This window comes from Choloepus didactylus, chromosome 5 (assembly GCF_015220235.1).
Source record: "Choloepus didactylus isolate mChoDid1 chromosome 5, mChoDid1.pri, whole genome shotgun sequence".
In the NCBI taxonomy this organism is placed as follows: Eukaryota; Metazoa; Chordata; class Mammalia; order Pilosa; family Megalonychidae; genus Choloepus; species Choloepus didactylus.
The window spans coordinates 128,820,740-128,832,678 of record NC_051311.1 but is presented as its reverse complement, the minus strand read 5'-3'; the positions used below and the strand labels follow the sequence as shown (position 1 = coordinate 128,832,678).

General features: G+C 36.6%; 1 pseudogene; it reads left to right on the top strand.

Annotated features, from left to right (window-relative positions):
- Positions 1–3,607: 3,607 nt before the first annotated feature.
- Positions 3,608–3,707, top strand: LOC119535589 (annotated as a pseudogene).
- Positions 3,708–11,939: the final 8,232 nt, after the last annotated feature.

Genomic DNA, 11,939 nt, shown 5'->3' with positions numbered 1-11,939 from the left:
ATTTCTGGATGAACAGAAGGCTTTGAATTGCTTTTCAATGCAATACATATATGCTAAAAAGTATCTTGTAATGATTTTAATGGCAAAGCTGTTACACGCAAGTCCAATGTAACTCAGAGCCTGTTTCTTATGAAGCTATGTGTGTATTTTCCTTACTAAATCAGTGCCTATAAGTTTGCAATTCCATGGGGTGGGGGGGAGTGTGCTTTGAATTAAGGAACTTTAGCAAATGGAAGGATAACTATCAGAAGTTTTTCTGCTAAGGGTATTTAAAATGTCAACAGAAGGTGAAGTTTAAGCATCATGGAGTGTTTTGAAGTAAGACCATAGGCACACTTTCTGAATATAGTTGGCTTAATTGGATCCACCACTAAAGTAATCATTTTTATATTGTATTTCAGGTCCCTCTACAATTTGTTAAGAAGATGGTACACCAAAAAAAAGAAAGAAATTTCTATTTCTAATGTAGGTTCTCCTTGAAATTTAGAATTTGTACTTTCTAGCACCTATGGATTTGCCTTTATACTAGGCTCTCATGAAAGAAAGTAAAGCTCACATATCAAGAATAATATAAAACTTTGGAAAAATAATACCACTTTAGATTTATGTAAAATATCTCCATTTATAAAACACTTTAACAGCCATTATGTCACTTGGTTGTGTCAATAACACTGTGAGCTTGGCAAGAAAGTATTGTCTTTCCCATTTTCCAGATGAAGAGGCTGAGGTTCCAAATGACTTCATGCCTTGCCTTAGAACAATGTGCTAGTTAAACTATGAGACTTAAGTTCCAACCAATTTGTTCTAACTCCAATATTCCTCCTTTCCTACATCATCTGCCAAAATAGCAACAGGGGAGATGAAAAGTGGCCAATTATTTAAAATATCAGAAATTAATTAATGGAATATTTTGCTTTTAATTATATCTCTTTTTTTTTTTTTTTAAGAAACCAAATGATTTAAGATTTTGAACACGTAAAATGCTCTTCTTCATCAATTTGATTCTTTTCCAAACAATGGATTTAATGAAATTGCTATTAGGGATGACAGTAAGCAACTCAAAATAAGCATGCTGACCAAAGCCATGTGTATAGTAATAGCCATTAAAATTCAGCATTGTTGTTCCTCTCTTGTTAATTATATGATTTTAAATATTTCTTAGGGTGGATTTCTTTGGAAAAAAATGAAATGAACCTAAGATTGACTGGAATTTACAAGCTCATTTTAAGAAAAGTCTCAACTATTTTTTCTTACAAATGTAATACCTCCCCAGATGGCAGTCTTTGTAGTTTGTGGCACCGATTCAAAAAGCATATTAACCGCCACTCTCCTAGCTGCATCAAGCATTTACAGGCCTCCCTACAGAATGGGTTCAGGAGTAATTAAAATAACACCCTTCCTCAGGGTGAAGTTACACTTGAAGAGTTCTGGGATGTTTTTCTTTCCTTCCTTTGGGTAAATTCCTTCCCCTCCCCCACCCCCCACAAAATATGAAGAAAAGATGAGAGTCGGGAGAGCTTGAGAGAAAGGAGGCAAAGAGACAGAGAGGGTGCTCAAAATAGTACACCAAAATGCAAGCCTCATAAACTCTGCTAAATGTTAGTATTTCTTTCATCCCCTACCAGACATTGGTAGACAAACAGGTTTAAAAAAATTTTTAAAAAGGAAAAGCAAGGGGGAAATATACCATTGACTCACTGTAGCAGCAGGAAATCAAGAAAAGAAAATAAACCGGCCTTAAATTGAATTGTGAGCCTTTAACCTGCTAGTCAGACAGTTTCTTCTGTGTGTATTTGTGTGCTGGTAACTGGCGGAGGGGAGGGGAAGGGACTGAAGGCTTGTGGGATCCCCGGGACTCCCACAGCTACCAGTCCAGCTGTACAAACATGCACGAGCTTTGTGAAGGTACGGTGGGCAACAGGCTGAAACTGCTGAGCTATCTGACCTATAAATCCCTTGCAAAAGCTCCACTTGAGGGAAAGCCAGAAGTTATGTGTAAATGTTTTTTCCAGCCAGAAGCTAGCTCTTGGTCATTTGAAACTAGCTATTGGTCATTTCAATCTCCTCTCTCCCTCTTTCTCTCAATGAATACCCGGTCTGACTACATTCAAACTAGTATGTTTAACTGCATAAATGACCATGTTAAATTCTACTTCTATGTAGTCCAAAGAAAAAAAAGAGAATAATGACTCAGAAGCTCCTTCATGACCATGGATTGGGGATATACGACACAATAATGAACAATAAATTTACACAGAGCAATGGAAATTTGTTGTTGCTCTTTTTTAAAATTTCTTTTTCAAATTCTTTACCTCACTTTAAAATTACCACAAATCTATACATTTTTAAAACTCCTCAGGCACAAAGGATTTGAAGAATTCCCTTGAATACGACACCACTGATTTTGCCCATCCCCACCCCGCCCCCCCTGCCAGTTTTTCATTTTGCTTTCACAACAGATAATCTGAGCAAGGCATATTGTATCTCGAGTGCAAACAATGCAATACTTCCAAATTGCTAACCCCAAAAGAAACTGCCTAAGCATTTTTTTCTCTTTTCTAAACATTTCTGAACTCTAAGTGACCTCCTTTTATGAAGCCTCCAAATGGCATCTAAACACCTTAAACATCATGCAGTTTCTAAGCTATATAGACCATTAAAAGGCTGAAGAAAACTACATAAAACAATGACAAGTGAAGCAGGCTAAGCTTAAGCAGGGGAAAATGGCTTTTGTAAACATTCAGAAAGCTAGAATAAAGTCTCTCAGTTTAAAATTTGGATTTTTCAAAATTCTGGAGATAAAAATATATAATCCACACTCACTAAAAACAAGATACAAATTGACAGAGGGGCGTTTACACCACGCACATCCTAGTCTGTTAACTTGGAGTTAAATAATTTATGTAGCATCCAAATAACTAAACACTCAGGGATATTACGTAAAACTGCATTTTTCTGAAATAACATTCTGTGGTAGCCTGAGGATTTACTTTGATGAATGGTCACTGAATCCTTACAATGTTACAGTGCACTGAGCTCTATGTTAGGACTATGGGCAGCAAGCAATGAATCACTGCTCTTGCTATCTTACCAGAATAAACACTCTAATAAAATAGATAAAGCAAGCACACAGGTGATTACAACACTTGACAAAAGTTCTGTACACTGTATTTGTCTTATTGCTAAAGCCTGAATGTATTTTGGGAGTTTGTTCATTTGCTATTTCCCAGAATATTGGTGGTCAGAAGTCCATTTACATACCTGGCCTGCAGAGCTAGAAATTAAAAAGGTGCCATTTATATTCACTGAGTATGACAAATACCAAAGACTCATTATTATGATTGCAAATTTTTTTGCCATACACCAGAAAAGTGAAAATGGATGACACTGGAAATTCAGAGGTGGCAGATACTAGGGGAACTCAAGCAAAATTGTGCATTGAACATAAATATCTTGAAGTGTTTCAATATGAAGGAGGGTGAATAACTTCTATCACATTAAAATAATAATTACAACAACAAAGTAAGGGAATAGGCATGACTTGTGGCGAAAGACATAAAGACAAGATTGAGTTAATAATTTCCTCTTTAAAAGGGTTGTAGATTGTGCTCACTTCGGCAACACATACTAAAACTGGAACAATACAGAGATTAGCATGGCCCATGCACAAGTGTGACATGTAAACTCGTGAAGTGTTCCATATTAAAAAATAATAATAAAAAAAATAAAAGGGTTGTAGATTAACAAGGTTGACCTAACAGTGGCAGAATCCTGCTTCCTGGCTCCCCAGCAGAAAGCAGGATCTGTTCATCTCTCTGATAGGATTCAGAGAACACAAAATTAGATGACTTCTAGCAACCCAGGAAGGTCCAAGAATGGTAACATGTTGCATATATGTTTTATTTAATTAAATTGATAGAAGAAAATAATACAATGTATCTCACCATCATCCTCTTCCTAGCTCTGCAGGCCAGGTATCTAAATGGACTTCTGACCACCAATATTCTGGGAAATAGCAAATGAACAAGCTCCCAAAATATATTCAGGCTTTAGCAATAAGACAAATACAGTGTACAGCACTTCTGATATTCATGAACGAAGATGAGGCTAGTGGTCACTATCGGTGGTGGTTGTGCCTTGACTCCAGCCCATCCGCCACCTCTTGCCTGGCCTCTGTGAATTAAGAAAGTCCTAGACAATATGCTGGCCAGGGCCGAGGGTCAGTTTAGCAGAATAATAATGGCACAAAGCCATGGAGGGTAAAGCTCTGACTGAAGTTCATTATTCTTCTGCATATCTACAACTTAGCCAATTCAAAAGCAAACATACCAGACATAGAATTTCATCTGATTTAAACCACTTAGAAAATTCAAATGATGGGAGTACAGCACTCTTAGCTAAACATATAGAAAGGGAGGAACCAAATTTTAAAGCTTTACATACAATGGATACATCACAACTAATCATAATCTTCCTTGGAAAAAGAATTGCCCTGATTTATGACCCAGCTACTCCAAATATTCCCTCTGTGATCCACAGAGGTGGCCAGGTTGCTCTTTGCTTTGCTTTTTTACATCTGCAAAACTGGGAAGCAATTGATTTCCCTCCTTACCTAATATGGGTCTGAAAATATTTTAAAACCAATTGCAATATTATTAATAACCTCATGACCTGACAATAAGTAATTACTAAAATAATAGTAGTAAATGATGGAGCTCATTAAAAAGTTATTAGTCAATCAACCATGATCAAATGCAATAAAGATATTTTAAATTTCATAGAAGGTGCCATTTATATTCACTGAGTATGACAAATACCAAAGACTCATTATTATGATTGCAAAATTTCTTGCCATACATTGACACAACAGTGTATTAGAATTATGAATTAGCAAATTTAATATTTTTTGCTCATTTTTCTTAACTAAGACTGGTGCAAATTTTCCACTGAATTCTAAGCTCTGTTACTCCTATTGTCTTTCAGGGGTGCAAAGTAGGTAAGTGATATCATCAAGATTTTTTTAATATCAGAAAGTGCAGATTAATATTTGATTACTGAGCCTGATAAGATACTCCATAAAACCAATGTTTTCTATGCAGGGTGATATACGGAGGCAGTAGTTTTTAAACCCTGCTCTGAGCAATAGAATATTCATGTCTTCAGAAAGCATTTAGAATTTTAGATGTTAGGAAATGTTTTAGGTACTTTTATGGTTACTTACAGTTTACATGTTAACCTATTGTAAATCTCTTAATCTCACAATATAAAATTAATTATTAAACATGATTATCCCATCTTCTTACTGTGATATGTATTTTCCTTTGGGCTATACATCTAAACACCAAATAAATACACAGTATATTCAAATATCAAACATATGCAATATATTCAAACATTCACATGACACATAAAGATGTATTTACTAAACCATAGTTACAGAAGAAGAAATCTGAAATGTGACAGAAATTTGCAACACTAAACATCTCACATTATTGAAACCTCAAACTAATCACGTGAAGTAGGTATATTCAGTCCCTGTTCATTCTAACGTACTAGTATATTTGTAGTTGTACTTCAAGTAAGAACTTCTGGGATCCTGATTAAATCAGACCAGTTCTGCTTTTATTTATTTGTTTATGTGGCCTTGCAAGATTTCATTTGAAAAGAGATTTTCATGGCTAAAGACTTAGAAAACTATTATTTTATACTACAGAGTCTCCCAAGCATCTGGGATTGGTCTTCTCCAACTCTGTAGATTTATGATTGAAAATTCAGGAAATCACCGCTGGAAATTCATAATAGCCACCTGACTCTTTCCAGAGGGAAGTAAAATGTTGCTGAAGTTATGCATTTCATTGCTTTGGAAAATGAAGCTTTGTTGTATGATCTATAACTTTATCATAAACAGTGCAGTTAATATCCATGCTTCCAGACCTTTAACCTGTACTTGGACTAACATAAACAGTATCCACAGTGTGAAAATGGGAAGACAGAGTAAAACATTTGCCTTTAATAATTTTAAAAATGCAAAAAAATGAATTTGGTAAAAACCACTTTTTTAGAGTTTTTGATTAATTGGGAATCTATGGTAGCCACATGCAGTTCTAAGAAAAGGGAAAAGGTTGATGAATAAAAGAGATGCACTGTAAATTACATTTTGTTTTTGAGTCATTTGCTTATTCATTTCATCTCTGTAAACACTGGAGCAATGTAGATTGCAACTTTAAATTTTTTAATTGCCCTAACTAATACATTGAGTAAATTACCTACATTTCATTCAAACACAGTTTGAGCACTAACTTAAAAAAAAACACAACTTTCTCAACATTGATATTTCTATATAGCAAAATAGTAAAACAAAAAAATTTAATAAACAGCCCTAGATTTTAGTAGTGCAAAGGAGTATCTATTAGATGTAGTTTTAAAAAAAAATAAACAAACTTAAATCTGGGCCTTCTGAAGCTAACAGCAGGGAGATGGTATCATTATTTTTATCTGAAGAATAAAGTCTAGATTTTTTTTCTCATCACATGTGTCTATGAAATGCCCAAACAACTGGTCATGCCAAGAAAACAACATCCTTCAAAATGGCTATCTGGCATCAGAGGGGGTGGGGAATGCTCCTACATACTTAAGTGTCTTTGGTGAAGGAATCAATTTTTTTTCTTAAACCCCAGTGATAGGATTTATCTACCAAGTACCCAAAATGGGAAAGCTGCTTTGCAAATTTGCTTTGGAGCTCAAACTAAACTTTGACCGTTGAATGTACTCAGACCCAGAAGAAGACAACAAATCTTTTCTGCATCATCTTTCAGCTTTGGACAAGATATTGCCAAAATATTTAGGGCAAAGTACTTTCTACTCTTTTCTAAAGATTTCTAAGAATCAACAAGTCACACTTCCTTGGAGGTTTACCAACTTCAAAGGATTGTTTCTTTACAGCTAGTCAACATCTCTTTGTGAATCTATGACTACTTTACTTTGAGTAGTTCTCTGTTAACAGAGAGCAAATTGATTACTTTTTGGAAGCTTAGCACATATATAAAAGATGTTAGTGTTGAATTGCTACTAACAGCACAGGTCAAACCACATAAAGTTCCTAGAGAACAACACTGATGTAGCATAACTAAGCTGCATGGCAATGATTAATTCATCACCATTATAGTGGCATTCCTAATGGATCATGTATCACCCTACCTTCTAGAAGCAGCAGTTACTAACCCCTCCTTAGAATGAGCACATAATTTTGGACAATTCATTTCATTCCATGGTGACAATAAGCAAAATAATAGTAGTGCCACAAAGAAAAGTCATCTAAAAAATGCTTACCTTGAAAGTGAGTAAAAATGTAGATTAGTAAATGCAGTTGTATGTGTCTGTTTGGGAATGGGGGACTAGTGAGGGAGGAGAAAAAGGTGAAGACTTAAAAAAAAGAAAAGGGTTGAAATTTCCTTACTTAAAAAAAAATACAAAAATAAGAAACCAGAAAGTAGAATGATGGGGAAAAATGACCTGAATTGCTATCCATTAATCAAGAGGAATAAACACACTTCTTTTCTTTAACTCCAAGACAACATAGTATTTATTTTTATCTGTCCAGGCCCTTCTTAACCATCCCAAGAAACTGTCAGCGCAGCTACAGACATCTCCATGGTAAGGCTTCATTCTTTTAAATAAAAAGAAAATATCTCGATTGGTAGAAATATCAAACATGCTTTAGAAAAGTACTATAGAACAGAAGATAAAGTGCTCTTGTTCAAAATTATATTAACATTGTTCAGGGTCATGTTTCATATAAGAGATGATGTTTTTCTTCAGGAATTTTAGCTGTTCCAAACAACTCATACTGTTTGAAGCTCTCTCTCTCAGAGCCCTCGACCCAACTCAGTTCATAATCTCCTTCTACTTTGATATTTCACCATGACTAGGCTCCAGGAGTTGACCAAATAAAAAGATGACACATCTAAGCGATGTATGTGTTTCATGGTAGACTCATAAAAAGATGCTGAAAGTCGAATAAAAAGATAAATAAACTCCATGAATCCCCAAGACAATTGTATAAAAATGTAGCTTATGAGGGGTGACAATGGGATTGGGAAAGCCATAAGGACCACACTCCACTTTGTCTAGTTTATGGATGGATGAGTAGAAAAATAGGGGAAAGAAACAAACAAACAAACAAGCAAAGGTACCCAGTGTTCTTTTTTACTTCAATTGCTCTTTTTCACTTTAATTATTATTCTTGTTATTTTGTGTGTGTGTGCTAATGAAGGTGTCAAGGATTGATTTAGGTGATGAATGTACAACTATGTAATGGTACTGTGAACAATCGAATGTACGATTTGTTTTGTATGACTGCGTGGTATGTGAATATGTCTCAATAAAAAGATTAAAAAAAAAAAAAAGAGTTAAAGATAAAAGTTTCCCCAAAAAACTTTCTGAAAATATGGAACATACCCTGCAAAAGTTGCAGTTGAAGAAAAAAATTAGAAATAAGTTCTAAAAATTAGAAATAAGCTGATTGTAGTCCAATAGAAACAGCCTATCAGAAATGGACAAATACACTGTTAATAACCAACAACAACAAAAAAAATAGATAAATTTACATTTCTATGTCTTTTTGCATTTGGACATTATTATGTCTGGTTTTGTCCCTTTGGCCTCTACTATTGTTGGCCCACACACTAGGTTTTCTCATCCCCTTTCTATTTACTGGACTGCTCCAATTTTGTCCAGATATTTATTCTTCTATAAACTCACAGATGCTTCTTTTGGCCCAGAAAGTGAATGCAGATAAGTCTTCCCAACTGATCATGCTCATTCTGGCTCCCTAGGCAGTGTTTAGTTTAGGAGTAGGCACGGAATGCAAGCCTGGCCAATAAGACATGATGGGAATGGTTTAGGGAATTCTGGGAAAGCTTTTCCTATCAGATACCATTTTTTCGAAACCATTTGTCCGGCCTTTGGATGGTATCTAGTGGTATGTTTGAGTCACCTTGTACTTGCATTGACATCAACCTGGAGTTTGAATTTGATCATGGTGGGAGAATTTACAACAGAAATTGGCAAATGCTACAAATTAGAGTTTTGTTTTTGTATTTGTTTCCCGGAGAGCAGATTACTAGACATTTACCAGCAAACCACTGATGGTATCCTGTGATGTGGGATGTTTGGTTCCAGTGACTGTCTCCATCTTGTCACCATGAGTTTAGATATCCCTGACCCACTGAGACAGGACGGCACAGGTGGGAGTGTCACTGTGATGGAGAACCCCTGGTCCTTTATGGCAACCTTGAGCTGTTGAACCAATCCCGGAAACAGCTTGCCTCCAGACTTCTTCCTTGGTTAGCTAATAGGTCCTCATTGTTTAGATCCCCATTGTTAAACATTTGTTACTTTGCTTGAAGCTGAAAATAACATTTACAGTCTGTGAAAATAGAAGTAGAAAAGACTCCATTTACCCACTGGAGAAATCCTGAAGTTTTATATACTTTTTATATCAAATGAAAGAAAAAAAGAAAATAATCTTTATTTAAAATTTTTTTCACTTTATTAGTAGCTTGAGATAACAAAAAGCGTGGGGAGTCCTAATTAATGAAAGCAATGGTAAAATAGTGCCCACTATTTCTGTTACAAATCAAGAATATGATCGTTAATATTTCTGTTAATTACATGACTAAGGGGCACATTTAGTGTTTGTAAAGCAAAATGTTCTGAGGGCAATAGAAGGGTTGCAGGCAGAAGAGCAGGGTGAGCACAACTAACCACTGAAACAATGTTCTAATAGTCCTGCTCACCACAGAGACTCCCAGGATGCAATCAGATCCAAAATAGACTAGAATTTAAGTGACGGGATTTCCATGGAGCTGGGATTTTGCCTCGAATATATTATGTCCTCCAATTCCTCAGGCAATAGACGAGGACAGTATGAAATGAGTTGTTCTGGTTTCATCTGAAACCAATTACCATGAGTGGCCTGAATTGCTAAGACTGCTGCCGAGCAGCCACATCCCAAGTACAGCTGATCAGCTGGGAAGTGCTGTCAAGCATTTTCCCTATCAATTGATTCCAGGCCAGGTTGTGATCGCCTTTCACCTCTCAAGCATCACTTTTGTGTTGCTCCAAAAACTGTTCCAAATGGTAAGAAATTTGCAAATATAATTAAGTAAGGAGGGGGAAAGGAAAGATTGGGAGAGAGAAGAGGACCCTGGAAGAAGAAAAGATCAGGAAAAAAAGAACTTGGCATAGGACTATAATGAATTTATTTTAATGGTGAATTCTCCTTGGTCTGGGCTCAAATTTTAAAATGAATGAAGTTTTCCCCTTCCACCTGCCAAAACAACTCTTTCTTCATTAAATGCAGAACCCCGTTGCCAGCTAAATGAAACATCTGAAGGCAATAATGATTGGTTTATTAATTATAAATTTGGTTTTATGATTTTCTCCTTTGTTCTCATCATTTTTTTAATCAGCAACTTTAATTAATTTATTTATTTCAAATTCAGCTCCACAGAGATACATTCACACACCACACAATCATCCGTGGTGCACAACCAACTGCCCACAGCACCACCATATAGCTGAGCACTCATCATCCCAACCCACCCCGAACACCCTCCCCACACCAGAAAAAGTAAAAACAAGTATAAAAAAATAAAAGTAAAAAAGAACACCCAAATCATCCCCCCATCCCACCCCACCCTCCATCCAGTCCCTGTCCCAATTCCTCCACCCATCCATCCACACACTGGACAAGGGGAGTGCAATCCACAAGCCCCCCACCAACCACACTGTCACCCCCTGCAAGCCATACATCACACATTTGTCTTCAAGAGTCAAGGCCACCGGGCCACAGCTCAACAGCTCCAGGCATCCACCACCAGCCACTCCAACACATCAAAACCTAAAGAGGGCTATCTATATAGTGCACAAGAGCGCCCACCAGAGTGATCTCTAGACTCCACCAGGAATCTCTCAGCCACTGAAACTCCACCTTGCTTCACCTCACACCCCCCTTTTGGCCAAGAAGATGCTCTCAACCCCATGATGTTGGGTCCAGATCCATCCCCAGGAGCCACATCCTGCACTGCCAGGGAGATCCATGCGCCCGGGAGTCAGATCCCACGTAGTGGGGGAGGACAGTGAGCCCATCTGCCAAGCTGGGTTAGCTAGAGAGAGAGGGCCACATCTGAGTGACAAAGAGGCACCCGAGGGGAGACTCCCAGGCACAACCACAAGCAGCTTTAGCCTCTCCCCTGCAGCAACGAGCCCCACAAGGGCAAGCCCCAAGACAAAGGGCCTGGCACACCAATGTTCTCATCATTTTTAAACGACATCCTATTTTCATAAATACAATAATTGTTTCCACGATACTTGCTTCCATTTAACAACTATAGATGAATTGCATAGCTTTTGAGTTTTCTTAAAGATCAGCCTTTTTAAGGAATAGCAGATTTTTGCATACATTATGAGAAATAATATGTAAGAAAGAGAAAACAAAAATGCTGGTTTTGTTATGCATTTAGCAAGGAACAGGATGTTGAGTAAACTATAAAATGATTATCCTTTTCCAGTGGTTCCCACACTTTGCTCTATGTGGTAATTACCTGAGAATCTCTAAAAAATATCGAACTTGTCTTCACCCACAGACATTCTGATTTAATCAGTAGGGGCATGACCTAGGCATCAGGGTTTTTTTAAAGCCCCTAGAAGACTGTGATGTGTCACAAAAGTTTGGAATCTACAGGTCCTTCCCAATAGAACAACAGTAAAAATTATCTTAATTTGCTGGGTAAAAAGGTTTTGTTTTATTATTTTTAATACTTGACATATGCTATAGGTATTCTCTTGTTTGAAAATAAATATTAAGCAGTCAACTCAAGAATATTGTCTATCCATATGATTAACCCAAAGTAAACTGAAGAAAATAAAGAAAACAG